A 13,500-nucleotide genomic window follows, 5' to 3' on the forward strand; every position below is an offset into this window, starting at 1 on the left:
TCACAGAGACATGCACCCGTGCACACACGTGGAGAAACATGCACACAGACACGTGCACACTCAGACAAGCACACATGCAGACGTGCATACGTGAACACACCTGCGCACACTGAGACACGGTCATGCACACGCTGAGAAATACATAGATGTGCACGCACAGACTCACACAGATGCATGCACACCAGAGGCACACATTGACCCACTCACAGACAGGCGCACACTCACAGACACAGGAGCACACATGCACACAGCGGCGCCCACCGGAGCACACCCAGCCAGCCCTTGGTGCAGGAGGACCCGCTGAGGGGGCCCCAGGCGCCACCGCCTCCTGCGAGGAGCCCCCAGGCCAGCAGAGGGCGCGCGAGGCCCCTTCCCTCGTGGCCGGCCCCAGGCGGGGAGGGAGAGCACGTGGTCGCCTCCTGCCCTTGCAAGCCAGGTCCCTTTTGTTCCCCCAGTCTGGGAGGAGGCGACTGCGCCTGGGGACTGCCTGTCACAGAGTCCTGCAGACCCTGCTCAGCTCAGGTCGCGCCCATCCCGGCCGGGCGACGAGCCTGCGGGCCGCGGGGATGAGCGGCCCAGCCCGGGCAGGGGGCGGCAGCCAGTGCGAGGATGGAGAGGCCGCCGTCCCCCGTGCAGCCCCCAGATCCGGCAAGCCCCACCCTCCCAGGCCTGCAGCCCAAGTTGGGCCTCAAGTGCTTGCCCTCTCCCCTCCCCACGTCCCTCCAAGAGCTTGTTAATGTGTGTTGTCCCCTGGGAGGGCCCTCCCCAGTGCTGAAATGGGAGGGGAGAACAGGAAAGGCAAGCCCCTCACTCCTCCCTTCTTGCCAGGGCCCAGGTCTCTGGCCCCAGCTGGCTGCTGTGAGGTCTTTGATTTCTTAAGGACAGAAGCCCTGGTCTCCCCCCAGCACCCCAGCCTGGAGTGGTGGAGGTTATGGGTGGGAGTCATTCAAGACCCCCCTCTGCTACTTACAGGTTAATAGTCTTGGGTGATTTAATCTTCCAAGCCTGAGTTTTCTCATCTGCAAAATGGGCGTCCTAAATGTCCCTACCTTACAGGTGGATTGGAGGGCAAACAAGGCAGTGCTCGCAGAGCCCTGGTTTGGGACTGGCCCAGGGCGAGTGGCAGTTGGCTGCCATCCCTGTTGTGGTTGCTGTGTGGTGAGGCCTTTGGTGGCTGAGCCTTGAGGACAGCGTTTTGACTCTAGCAGAGACCCAGGTAAGATGTGCTCAGTCCACTGTGGTACAGGAATGGGATGGGGGTGTCAGCCCAGTAATGCCACACCTGTGCCATCAGCAAGCAGCGAGCAGCAGGCAGAACCTGGCATGTCACCAGACCTTGCTTTCCAAGTGGTTTGTTTCCTGGGACTTCAGTTTCTATTCCTGGTCGGGCCAAGCTCTGGACTGGCTACAGGCCTTGGCTGAGCAAGGTTCCTCGTCTTCTTCCATCAGGGAAGGACAGGCTGGCCCTCCCTGTCCACCAGCACCCCCATCCCCTTCCCAGTTGCCCCCCAATAATTAGGCCGTTTGCAGCTTAGGAGAGGGTGTCTGTCCTTCCTCTCCTCCCCCAGCCTCGGTCAGACCAAGAGTCTGACCTCCCTCAGACTCTCGTCTGGTCTCCCCTCCCTCAGGGGCATGTGTGGTCCCCCAGGGCAGACGGGGAGCTGGCCAAGCCTGGGGTGGGGTGGGCCCCTTGCTCGGAGGGCAGCTGTGCGTGGGGCTCGGGGGGGCCTGGGCAGGCTGCTCTGGTCATTAGCGGCCGGCCTCACTCCAAGTGGATTAGCTGGTCCTCAGGGGACGCGCGCTGAGGCCTGCAGGCTCCTGGCACTGGCCAGTGATTCATTCATTCCCCACAACTTCACCACTGCCAGAGGCCAGTGCTGTCCCTGCCCCCAGCCCAACGACCGGCCTGGCTGGCGCCGGGGAGCGGGAGGCCAGCGCCGGGAAGCACTGGCTGCCCGTGCACCTGCCCGGCAGCCTGTTCACCGGGCCCTGCCTGCCCCTTGGCCGTGCCTGCGTCCACCCACCAATCCCTCCCATGTGCAGGCCTGGTGGCCCTGCCAGGCTCCGTCTCCTGCTCCCTTTGTCCCCTGGCACCTTGAGCAACCCCAGGGAGGCCCTTCACCCACTGCCCCTCCCTGTGTCTTCCAGCCCTGGCGTCCACTGACTGGTCTTGATGACAGGCAGAGGCTGCTGGTGCAGAGCAGGCTCCGGGTCGTGCCTGGGCCCTGCCAGCCTCCCGCACTGGCATGGCTGCAGGGGGCAGCCCCTTGGTCCCACCACAAAGGCCCTTAGGGACCCATCACACTCCCTTCAGGGACCCCCAGCCCATTGTCATTTACTTAACAGGTGGCGGGTGCTCAGAAAGCATGTGTCGATGAATGAATGAACGAGTGAGTGCCCTTTCCCTCGAGGCAAATGTGACTTCTCTTTATCATCTCATGTGACTCACGTCCTGGCCTGCTGCAGCTACAGAAAGGACAGTGCCCACGTGTCGAGGCCAGAAGAGCTGAACTCCACAGCAGCCCCGTCTGTGCGCTGTAGGGTCTTGCCTCTGGCCCACGGCATCGTCATGGGCACGTGGGGCTAGTCTCCCCGCCCCAGGCTGGCTTTGAGGATTCCAGGCATTTATCTCTTGCAGGGAACCAGGGCAGGGAGATACCACCCAAATGGCAGCTGCCCCCACAGCAGGACTCAGTTCAAAGTGCTCTTTCTGGGGGGCCTCCTTAGCACATATGTGTGCAATTTTCCCTGTGTCGTTGCATAATCCTTCATGTGCTGCTCTGCAGTTGGTCTCAAATGGCCTCCTCATAATAAATAGCATCTACAAAGCAGTTTACAGTTTGCAAAGTGCTTTTTTCCCCATCCCATTTGTACCTTTCTTACAAAAAGAAATAGGCTCAGAGAAGTTAAGCAATTTCTCTAAGACCACACAGCACAGAGGAGGCAGAGCTCACCCATCCGCAGCCTGTGGGGCCAGCGGGTCCCCAGTCCACTGTGTCCCGGGCTCCAAACGGAAGAGTGAGGGGCAGGGAGGCCCCCGGGATCTGATGCTGGTGGCAGAGGCGGGCATCTCACTCTGCAGCGCTGGGCTGCGCTGTCCTGCGTGTGGGTGCAGGATTGTGGGCTCTCCCGGTGCACTGGTATTCAGGGGGAGACCAGGCAAGCCCTGAGAGGGCTTATGGCAGGATCACACCTGCCAGGGTGGGATGGGGACTAGGTTAGCTCCACAAGCCCTTCCTATGGCTGGGCTTAGGTGACTCAGAAACTTCTAGAAAGGGACTGGGCAAATGAAATGCCTCCAGTGGAACGGAGCTTCCATCGTCACCCAGGTAAGTTACACCGTTAGCTGCTTGATTGATTTGCTTTTTTTTTTTTTTTTTTTGAGACAGAGTCTCGCTTTGTTGCCCAGGCTAGAGTGAGTGCCATGGCATCAGCCTAGCTCACAGCAACCTCAAACTCCTGGGCTCAAGCGATCCTGCTGCCTCAGCCTCCCGAGTAGCTGGGACTGCAGGCATGCACCACCATGCCCGGCTGATTTTTTCTATATATATTAGTTGGCCAATTAATTTTTCTATTTATAGTAGAGACGGGGTCTCGCTCTTGCTCAGGTTGGTTTCGAACTCCTGAACTCAAACGATCCGCCCGGCTCGGCCTCCCAGAGAGCTAGGATTACAGGCGTGAGCCACTGCGCCCGGCCTGATTTGCTTATTTTGTTGTTCTGGTCAGAAAACAGAGGTACCAGGGAGGTGCATGGACTCGGCCCAGAGGGAGGTGAGACAGCAAAGCGAGGTGCCAGGGGAGGCAGCGGGGGCCCTGCCAGAGGGAAGGGGTGGCGGGGAGGCTGGGAAGCTGGTGGTCCTGGACCTCCGGACCTCAGGGAAGGGGGCGTGGAGGGGTGGCCAGCCGGGGCGGCCCCGCATCCACCTCTGGTGGTCCACGCTGGAGCCCCAAAGCCGCATGGCTCTGCCTGGAGCAGCACCCCTCACCGTGGGGAGGTCTCTGCCCAGAGGACACCTCCTCTGGGAAGCCCTCTGGAATTGCTCAGGCAGAGCTCGGTCTGCCCCTTCCTCCAGTGCCTGCTGCCGTGACCTCGTACACTCAGGACAGCCCTTCCCGTGTCGCCAGGCCTGCCTCCCCCGCTGGGCAGGGCGCGGGCAGGGGGTCTGTGTGTGCGCTCACGCTTGGAAAATTGTTGAAAGCGCAGAAGAGGACAAAGGAGAATAAAGGCAACATCCACAGACCTGCAGAGCCCGCCTGGCGCCCCGGGCCCAGGTGGGGAAAGGGCAGTTGAATAAACGGCGACATCACGGCACGTGCACGTACGCACGTCTGGGCACAGTTGGAACATGACATGCGTGTTCGTGGTAGTACTGACACCCAGAGACCCAGTGTGGGGGACTAGACCGGGGTCTGCCTAGAGAAGAGAGGACATGATGGGCCAAGGCTGGGCAGCACCAGGCCTGTCCCCAGCAGCCACTCATGCGCCGCGCTTCCGTCTGGGTAGCAAGGCAGCCTCCCTCAGCTACCGGGAGCCCGCAAGAGACGAGCCAGGGGCCCCCAACACTGCTTCCCAGGGGTTCAGGGTTGGCTCGGTCCCCGCCCTTCCTGCTGGGGTCCCCGCCCTCTGCCAGACCAGTCCCCTGACCTCCAGCGGCCTAGGCAGCACCGGGCCTGGCTGCCTGTGGACAGATGAGGACGTGCTTCTGTGCAGGGGACAAGGAGGCTGCCGCCCGGGTGCACACGCAGGCACACACACGTTGTCCCTGGACTGTGGGCCCAGGAAAGTCTGTTTCTGGTGGGAGTTTGGGGTGAGAGCTCAGAGCTCAGGAGGCCAGCGTGTCCTGCAACCTGGGGCCAGCGAGGCCCTGGCCAGAGACCTCGGGACAGCTGAGGGCCCAGGGAGGGAGACCCGAGGACAGGGCGTGGCGCCTTCAGGGCAGAGCTGGGTGACCTCAGAGTTAAGACCCCAAGCGCACTGCCACATTTCTTGAAAAGCAACAAGCATGGGCCTTGACTACCAAGAAGGGACATTACCAGCAGTTATGAATTGCGGGGTGCTTTGTCACAGAGATGTGACACGTCTCCTGGGGAGGCGCGGCTGCTCCCATTCTGTTCTCAGAGCAGCTCAGCTCTGGGCCCGCCGGGGCTTTGGGCGTTCAGCTCACAGGAAGGCTCCCAGGCTCCGAGGGCAGCCGGCACTGGGGGGTGGGCTCTGCCCTCTGTTTCTCGGGGGATCTGGGAGGCCCTCAGGGTCCCAGGCTGTCCCCAGGGAGGCCCTTCTGGTGGCTGGGCTAGGTGGCGAGCTCTTGCCAGTCCCTTGGGGTTCTGTGTGGGACCAGCCCAGGCCTAGCCATGGAATGTCCAGATCGATGTCCCAGAAAAGGGCCAGGGAGGGGCTGGGTGCCGCCGCGTTCCCAGCTCCTGTGGCTTGTTCCTGGGGGCGTGGGACCACACTTGCACAAGGCACAGCAGCATGCGGCACTCCCAGGGACATTGCTGTGTGTCACGGGGGTAGGAGGGGCAAATCTCAACTATTTGGTGCAGGTGCCATCCCTGGAGCGGGGGCCATGCAGAGAGGTGGCAGGTTTTTCACTCATCCTCAGACCTTGGAGTGAACGTTACAGTGTTTGGAACGTACCCTCAATGGGCCAGGGAATGGCACTGAGGAAATGGGAAGTGGGATGGAGGTGACATGGGAGAAGGGGCGGGTCACCAAGCTGTGTCTGGGCGGCAGGGAAGGGCTCTGGGAGTGGGGCAGAGACTCACGCAGCCAGGATGGGGCAAAGCGAGGCCTCTGTCAGTCTCCATTTTCTCTTCTGTAAAATGGGCGCACCTGCCTTGACTGGTGTGAGGCTTAAATGACATACCCTGTGAGTTAAGTGTTCTGGGCATAGGGCTCTAATGTTTTTTTTTTTTTTTTTTTACCATTTCTAAAAGTTACCACTTTAATTACTTCAGACCTCAGTTCTGACATTTAGAGAAATACCTAAAGGACATCAGGGGGAAAATCCCTGAAGAAGTTAGGTAAGGAAACAGGGTAGGAAGCAGGGGGCGGCGGGAGCAGCGCTGGTCCACAGCCTTGGGGCGACCGAGGAGCCGGGAGTGCAGGGGACAGGGGGGACGTCTGCTGGGGAATAAGGGCTTCGGGTTGTGACAGTAAAACTCCTTTCCATCAGCAGAGGAAACCTCCAGGTCCTTCCGGGACGTGGGAGGGGTGGGGTGGCCAGAGGCCCACCGTGTTGGTGGTGTGGTTGCTTATGGCCTGTGAGTCTTCCCCTTGAAAGCTGAGGGCTGCATCTGCAACTGCAGATGGCATGAGTTCAAATCCCAGCTCTGCCACTTACTAACTGGATGACTAGGGTAATGCCTACCCACCCTTTGCCTCAGTTTCCCTCTCTGCACGGTGGGGATAACAGCAAGCCTCATAGAATTGGGCTGAGTTGGCCACGCGCGGTGGCTCATGCCTGTAATCCTAGCACTCTGGGAGGCCGAGGCGGGCAGATCGCCTAAGGTAAGAAGTTCGAAACCAGCCTGAGGGAGACCCCGTCTCTACTAAAAATAGAAAGAAATTAATTGACCAACTAAAAATATATATACAAAAACTTAGCCGGGCATGGTAGCGCATGCCTGTAGGCCCAGCTACTCGGGAGGCTGAGGCAGGAGGATCGCTGGAGCCCAGGAGATTGAGGTTGCTGTGAGCTAGGCTGATGCCACGGCACTCACTCTAGCCTGGGCAACAGAGTGAGACTGTCTCAAAAAAAAAAAAAAAAAAAAAGAATTGAGCCGAGTTAGCGTGTGCCTAGGACTCAGAGTGATGTCTAGCACCGAGCCTACAGGACCTGCCATTGTCCTGGTGGCCTTTCTACCCCCTACATTTAAAGGTGCTCGTGCTGTGGCCGTGGCCGTCTGCGGAGCCGCGGGGGGCTGGTCTGCAGGGTCTAGCCCCGTAACGTGCACCGGGGAGGAAAGGCACCGCTGGAGTGTCTGCCGGAGCTGGTCATCTCTCACCCGGCTCTGCCCCTCACCCGCACCCTGGCCGCAGGGGCTCGCCCAGCCCTGCCTGTGCCGGGAAGTGCTCCGGCCACTCTGGTGTGCCCTGGTCTCCCAGTTTTCAGAGCTGATGTCAGCCACAGCCCCTGTCACTGAGGGGGAGGCAGGAGGGCAGCTTGGAGACGGGACCAGCAGGGCCACCGGGGCTGTATTCCTGACCATGGCCCGCTCTGGCCCAGCGTCCCCACGTGTAGGAGGAGGCCCCACGGCAGGGCGCGTGGCGTGGCTGTTTGAGGTGTGCTTGTCTTCTCTCTGCTCTTCCAGCGCTGGCGCGATGTAAGTCTCAGCACCCTGGGAAGGGGACTTAGCAACACTTGGCCAGTGCCCTTAGATTCAGAGCAGGTGCGTGATCCTTTCCTGATGACGGACAGCTGTCTGAACAAGGCCCGGGCCCTGCTGAGTGGGGCACAGGCAGACCTGCCCCCGCCGCACCCCGCCGTGACTGCCCATGCTCAGAAATCCCCCGTCTCAGCCCCAGATGGAAAGGGACCTGCTTAGGACGAGCGTCAACCTTGCCTGGGAGTGAGTCCCCCACGTGAGCTCCGCCCAGGTGGAAGCACAGTGAGGGGGGACAGAGGGGAGAAACACAGGGATCCCCTCCTATTGCCAGCGACGGTTTGCCAGGAAGCCGGAAGCTTTAAAAGCCGAGGTTCTCGGCGAAGATTGTTTCCAGACGCCCATCTGTCCCTGCTTTGAGTGCGGTTTCAGTTCATGTAGGCTCACTGACAAACGTTAACGTCTCATTCCTCTTTCACCTGTTTCTGCAGGTATTGAAACACCCTTTATTTCCCCATGAATGTCCCTGCGTCCAAATTTAGCCTCTAGAGAGTGGAGACTCCTGAGGAACATTCTGGAACACATCATCCTGAAAATCTTAATTAAGGAACACGTCACAGAGGGCCCAAGAGGAGACTAACGCCAAGGTGATTAATACTTGGGGTTCTCAAAACCGTGTCTTGGCCAAGGACTTTGTGCGTCAGGGCACTGTGGCCCTGTGAACAGTCCAGGTGAGAGTGGGACACACAGCCATGTCGCCCTGTCCCTGTGAACTCGGCCTTGTTCTTCTCTGGTTAGCAAGAGGGAATTGGGGGACCGTGCGGGCAGCCACATGGCTGGGCAGGTGTCTGGCCGGTACTTTGGAGGTGAGACTCTCAGGGCAGAGAGTGTGGTGTCAGTAGAGAAAGGATGCTGGGAGGGGCCGGGTGTGGCCCCCAGTCAAGGCCGCTACAACCTGCTGGGCCCAGGAGAAGCGGCCGAAGCTGCGGACAGCCCAGGACAGCAGTGGTGCCAGGCGGTGGGTGCGGCTTCCCCTCAGGCTGAAATGCGTGTGGGCTCCTGCTTCCCCGGAAAGGGGCCTGCCTGGCCTGGCCTTCCCTGCCCTGGGGGGTTTAGTTTGGGGGCAACGCTGTGTCCTGTTTGGGGACTTTCCTACAGGACTGCTCAAGTGAGAGCCTCACTTTTCCCCGTGAGATTCTCAGAACCCTCTGGGAGGAAAGAGCATGTTAGAGAGGAGCCTGGGAAATCTCCTCCCCCCGTTCTGGAGATGCTGGCCCCCATATGGAGAAGGGACAGATCTCCGTGCTGGGGACCTGATTAGCGACCCTCCTGGAGCAGAGCAGCCCAGCGCCCTCCGGGGAGGTCCTGATGGGGAGGCAGCAGCTGGCTCTGTGATCTGGCCCAGCCCCTGGCCCTCTGCTCTGCCACTGCAAACCGCACGCTCCCCTGCGCCTCCTGCTCCCGCTCCCTGCGTCCTGGTGGCCCAGAGAGCAGATCTGAGCCGGAGGCTGCTTTTGGATCAAGGGCCACAAGGACTTTTCTTCGTGGTGGCCACACCTTTCTTTGGAAATGTCATTCTCCCCAGTGTGTGACTAAGGAGTGGACCAGTGTGACCAACATGTCCCAGTGTGCCCGGGACTTTTCTGGTTGTAGCACTGAGAGTTCCGCAGCCCAAGAATCCCTCAGTCCCTGGCAAACAGGGACAGCTGGTCACCCTGTCTGCACTCTCCTGTGGCAGGGGAGTGAGCCAGTCCTGCTGGTCATGTGGCCTCTGTCTGCCTGTGCCCTCCACCCCGTAGACCTTCTCCCCGCAAACTGGGGTGGGGAGGCTTCCCTGCCAGGGTGAGGGGCGGGTAGAAAGCCCCACGTGGGACTAACAGAGAGGAGTCAGCTGCTGGTGTCTGAGAGCCTGCCGCTCCTCAAGCTCACCTGGCCCCCTGGCTTGGCGCGGGCACACAGACCCTCAGCTGGGCCTCTCAGGGCTCCTGGTCTTCCTGTGCTCTCTTTCGAGTCGGGCCGTGTGGCAGGAAGTCCCATAGAGGTGTCCTGCTGTCCCTCAGGTGCAACGCTCTTGCAGGCGTCACAGGCAGGGCCCAGGTGTGCGCTCACGTGCTCCCGGGAGCAGCACCCTCACCTGCCTCGGTGTGAGGCCGAGCCACCCACCCACACACTGTAAGCAGAGCTGAAGCAAGACACCCACGGGGCTCGGCTGTGCACATAGGTGCAGGCGCGGAGGGATGCGGGCACGAGGGCCAGGAGCTGGCACAGGCAGGCGGAGGATTTCTGGAGACACCAAAGGGGGCATGTGCACAGGGAGTGAAAAACCACATGGTGGCCCCCTGGCCAGGGCGTGGTAGCCTCTGCCAGCTTCCTTACCTCGGCTCACGAGCGGCCTCCACAGGCCTTGGGGTCAGGCCTGGAACATCAAGAGACATTCCCCACCCTCTCCCTGCCAGGTAGGAGCCTCCCAGGGTGGCCAGACCTGTGTGGGTCCCAGGAGCCTGGTCCTCTGGCCCAGCTCCCTGGCAGGATGGGCAGGCCCGGGCGTGCTGGCGGGGGGAGCAGGCGTGAGGGGCTCTTACACAATCCCTGCCGGGCTCAGCGGGCGGGAGGGTTGAAAGGCCCGTGGCAGCTCCCAGGCCCTGACGCCTGGGCAAGGAAACCGCAGCCTGAAACTGCTGGGTTTCTGAAGGGCAGGAAGGCGGGAGTTTCTGAGATGTGCTCCACTCCGCCTGCCAGCCAGGGTCTGCCATTCCTTTGAGGCCAGCGGGGCTGCCAAGCATGTCGGGCACCTAGGCTTCCAGAAACTCGGCGAGGCCAGTGCCCCATTTCTCACTGAACATGTGTAGAGTTTGCTGAAGACAGTGTTCCTTTGTCCAGAGTCCTCCAAACATGGTAAAACCCACCTATGCAAGTACAGACCCCAACATGGGGTCCTGGGAACACTATGGTTTTTCTGGATGTGCCAGACACTATTTCAAGCACTTTTTTTTTTTTTGAGACAGAGTCTCACTTTGTTGCCCAGGCTAGAGTGAGTGCCGTGGTGTCAGCCTAGCTCACAGCAACCTCAAACTCCTGGGCTCAAGCAATCCTACTGCCTCAGCCTCCTGAGTAGCTGCGACTACAGGCATGCGCCACCATTAATTTCTTTCTATTTCTAGTAGAGACGGGGTCTCGCTCTTGCTCAGGCTGGTTTTGAACTCCTGACCTCGAGGAATCCGCCCACCTTGGCCTCCCAGAGTGCTAGGATTACAGGCGGAAGCCACCACGCCCAGCCAGCACTTTCTGATATTAAGTCATTCAGTTCTCCCAATAACCCTGCTAAGTAGGTACTATTATTGTTCTCCCCATATTTTAGTGGTAGGGGAGTCACTCACCCGATGCACACAGCTAGTGCTTATCAGGGCTGGGATTTGAACCCAGGCAGTAGGCAGCATATGTACATTTTGTCTGGTGTTTTGGGAATCGAGCAGAAATGTGAGATAACCAATGAGGAACATGCTGGAAGTGGCTTAGGAGCAGGCTTAGGTTGCAAACTTAAGAGCCTACTGGCCAGGCAGAGGAAATAAATGTGTGACTTGGGTGGGCAGGGAGAGGCCTGTGGGCCCAACTGGAGTGTGTGAGCAACCCGAGGTGTCCCTAGGAAAATTACCTACAAACAAAACTTGTCTGGAGGCCATGTGAGGCCCCCGGGCTGACAGCAGCTGGACCCTAAGTCCAGTGCAGCTTGGGCTGACCCGGGTTAGGAAATGCGGCCTCTTGGGACACACCAGATTGTGTTGGGGGGCTTGCAGGACAAGCCACAGAGGTGCCTGACCTGCTGTGTAGCCGCAAAGGGTGTAAGATGTACCAGTGTGTGGAAGTGACAGGGGACAGGAAGAATAGCGCATTCAGAAACACAGCAAAAGAAACAGGGAGTTCCCCTTTGCTGGAGGAATAAGGCCCTTGACAACATAAGTAACTGCACCGTTCTAGAGCTGGGATACACAGTGTGGAGGCAAGGAGGGACGACTGGGTCCAGGATTTCTGTTCCAGGGCTCATCTAACAAGGCAGATTCCTCCATTTTAGGATTTAGACTTAGCTCCTCCACTCATTTTTCTGGTAACTCCAATGTCCCTTGTTATCACCCCCTGGGCTGTCTTTTTTGCTTTGTTAAAAGGAGAGCGATATCATATTAGAGGTTGAACCTGTAAAGGTGTTGATTTTTAATTGGTTTTGACCTAGGTAGGTAGATAGCAATTTCATGTAGTTCAACCCCACAATCGTCCTCCCAACCTTGTAGGAATAAATGGAAATGCTTGAATCATGAGCGAAAGGCTCACTGCCCTGCACACAGCAGGTACCCAGTGAGGGCCTGGGGAATGTTTTAATGGTAGTTCTGGAACCAGGTGGGCATAAGCCTTCCTCACCCACTCAAAGCAAAGCCAGCTACAGGGGAACAAGGTCAGGCAAAGCAGTTCTTAGAGGGAAATTCACATTCACCCTGCTCCTTCTCGGTGTTGGCCTTCACTCCTTGCCCCGCTAGGGTCAGAATCCAGAAGTTAAGTCCAGTTTTCAGGTATGGACACAGCAACTTGCCCAGGGCCACCATTCAGACTAGGAGGAAGACTCCATCGCTTAAGGGAGGCACAGGCCAAGTCCTATTGCATCCAGGTTTTGTGGATGGAACAATTCCCTCCAGGGTAACTGGAACTTAATTGGTGGGGCGTGGGCAGAAGGTGCTGTCCTCTGTTTACTGAAGCACAATCCTCCAGCTCTGGGAATGTGACACAAAGGAGGGGTTGCAGCCCAGGAGCCCTTCCTCGCCTTCTGTAAAGGATGGCCCCAGGTCTGCAGGGCAGTAAAGGCAGCTGGTGGTGGGAGAGGGGGAGGGGGCCGAACACAGAGTTAGAACCTGTGGTTCTGGGACAACATTGTTGTGAGGCCCCAGGACTGGCGCGCGCCCACCCAGTGGAGAATCCCAGTTCCAGCCATCGGGCGCCCTGGGGCAGGGCGGAGACCCAGCGGGAGTCCCCTCTGCCTCAGCACCGGAGCTGGACGGCGACTGCCAGGCAGTGGGAGGTGGCGCGTCGCCCCGCCTTACCCAGCACCTGCCTCACGTTTCTTCTGGGCAGAGGACTAGGGAGCCTGGACTTCTCCCCCAGCGGAAAACTCGCTCGGGAAAGCCCGACAGGCCAGTGGTCAGACTGGCACGTGTGAACGGGGCTGGGGCCTGATGCGCACGGGACAGGGGAGCGGGAGGGGGCGCAGTCCTCGGTCGTGCCCCGGCACCGCGCGCCTCCTCCCGCTGGGTGAGTGTCTAGTGGACTCGCCAAAGAGCGCCTCGGGGCCACATCGCCCACGACCTAAGGAACTGAGAAGGGCGACTCAGTCTCTCTTCTCGCCCCGACTTCGAGCTCTGCTGAATTTGGTGTCCGTCCGCCCTTCAAGATTCCAGAATCCAGGTTTTCCCTATTCCTAGATCGGCGTCTCCGAGAGACAGACGGCAGGAACTGCCAATGACAGGGCGCAAAGCGTCAACTTTGTGTTCGCCCGCCACTCTCGGCCAGTGTGCGCTCGTCTCTCCGGAGTCCCGCCTTCCGTGTCGGGCGCCCCCTTTTGGCCACACGGGACGAACCCTATCCGTCGCCATCTTGTGTGCGGCACAGGTGTTATTCTGGAAGATCTTTCCACCTATTCTGGCCCCTCTTCCCACACAGCAGATTTCTTAGTTCGACAGCCAAGTGCGCCGGCGACAAGGAGAGAGTAGCCCACGGTTTTCGGATTGTCTGCGTGTGTTGGATCGCCACGTCACGCCACGCTTGCCGCGTCTTTCGCCATCTTGAGTGTGGCGTCTCCTTGGTTCTCTTCTTGGGGATCCACATGGTCCCCTAAATGGCTCCCCAAATTTCAAGGAGTCCCCAAGGACTAGCCTAACTGGCCTAAGGGACGATTCTTTACCCCCAATAACTCCGCAATGTTCAGGTGCCCATCAGAGCCCAGAAGTGGGGTGAGAAAGGGGTAGACTCGAAGGCCCTGCGGGACCGTGGAAGGAACCCGCCCTGAGGCTGTCGCGACGGCAGTGACCGCTCCAGGCAGAAGCTGACCATAGCCGTGGAGCGCGGGCTCGCTCAGCTGCGGGAGACCCGCAAGCTATCCTGCTCGAGGGCAGGAGCCCGCATCAGGCATCGAGT

The 13,500-nt window shown here is 59.4% G+C and overlaps 1 long non-coding RNA gene across 1 annotated transcript; it reads left to right on the forward strand.

Moving 5' to 3' along the window:
- The first annotated feature begins 378 nt into the window (after positions 1–378).
- On the forward strand, positions 379–2,831 carry LOC109730974 (uncharacterized). The gene is made up of 2 exons (XR_012920516.1): positions 379–1,216; positions 2,347–2,831. It is a non-coding gene; the product is annotated as an uncharacterized LOC109730974 (long non-coding RNA).
- The last annotated feature ends 10,669 nt before the right edge of the window (positions 2,832–13,500 follow it).

Source organism: Microcebus murinus, chromosome 8 (genome assembly GCF_040939455.1).
Source record: "Microcebus murinus isolate Inina chromosome 8, M.murinus_Inina_mat1.0, whole genome shotgun sequence".
NCBI lineage: Eukaryota > Metazoa > Chordata > Mammalia > Primates > Cheirogaleidae > Microcebus > Microcebus murinus.